Here is a 1,649-nt window from a genome sequence, read left to right as displayed (position 1 = left end):
AGCTGTACAATGGTATAGTGAACATCACCATGAAGTGGCCTTTATGATCCTCCATATATCATCCATGCTCAACACATGCCTATATCTCTACTTTGCCTTCATAGGCACCTCTAATCACACATGCTCACTCCATGCCTAAATCTATGATATGAGTACATGGACACCATGTAAAATTGTGAATTGTAAAATTGTAAAATGTAAAATCTATGATTAGATCTGTATGTATCCAAGGTGCTTTAAAGATACTTTGAAAAATTGAACCCCATTTTATGAATTGAATCCCATTTCATGGTGAAAAACTACACAGAGGAGGAGGTCCAGGCTCTAGGCCTTGCTATAACCCTTCAAAAATTGATCCCCTTAGACATAAATTAAAAATATTTATTCTTTTACATTCAGAAATTGATCCCAACAAATTCTAAGTGAGTTTCTACATTGACAAGGGTTGGATGAGGTTTTTTGACAGTAGCCTTGCTATCACCAAGCAATTTACAACTAAATAATATTAAAATAAAAAATATTGATACATATGGTTGAGAGGAAGGTTTACAAAGGCAGAAAGACCCCCAACCTGAACAAGGTGACTTTTGCCCAGATAGGCTTCCTGTTTGGGCAAAAGTCACCCTGTTCAAGTTGGGGTTTTTTTTTACTTGTTCAGGTGCATTGGAAGTTGTAGGCATGCCTAGGTAGCACCCAGCATGCATTGGAAGCTCCTAGCGCATGCCGGTAGCACCCGACATTCATTGGGAGCTACCAACATGCATAGATAGCACCCGACATGCATTGGAAGCTCCTAGTGTATGCTAGTAGCTCCCGACAAGCATTGGGAGTTACCAGCATGCATTGGGAGATATTGGCATGCCTACGTAGCACCCGACATGCATTGGAAGCTCTTCATACATGCTAGTATCACCCGACATGCATTGGGAGCTACCAGCATGCATTGGGGGCTATTGGCATGCCTGGGTATAGCACCCAACACTGGAAGCTACCGGTATGCCTAGGTAGTACTCGGCATACATTGGAACCTCCTAGTGATACCGGTAGCACTTCACATACATTGGGAGCTACCGATATACATTGGAAGCTACTAGCATGCCTAGGTAGCTACCGACATGCATTGGAATCTATCGGCATGCCTAGGCATTGGAGGCTACCAGCATGCATTCATAAGCTTTAGGCATTCATAAACCTTATGCATAAGCTACATACATGAGACTTATGCCTGGGTAGCAACCAACACTGGAAGCTACCGGTATGCCTAGGTAGTACTCGGCATACATTGGAACCTCCTAGTGGTAGCACTTGACATACATTGGGAGCTACCGATATACATTGGAAGCTACTGGCATGCCTAGGTAGTTATCAACATGCGTTGGAATCTATCGGCATGCCTAGGCAGCATTGGAGACGACCAGCATGCATTCATAAGCTTTAGGCATTCATAAACCTTATGCATAAGCTACATACATGAGACTTATGCATATGGCCAATGTATAGATCTCATGCATGAGGCTTATGCATATGTCTCATGCATGAGGCTTTTTCATATGGCTCATTAGTAAAAATCGGAACTCATTTGGGGCCTTTTAGGGTTTAGGAAAAGTAGCCCTCGACCAATCAATGGAGGGCCAATGTAACGTTGGAGG

Source organism: Cibotium barometz, chromosome 17 (genome assembly GCF_041138505.1).
Source record: "Cibotium barometz isolate CiBa-2024 chromosome 17, ASM4113850v1, whole genome shotgun sequence".
Lineage (NCBI taxonomy): Eukaryota > Viridiplantae > Streptophyta > Polypodiopsida > Cyatheales > Cibotiaceae > Cibotium > Cibotium barometz.
Note: the sequence above shows the minus strand (reverse complement) of the source record.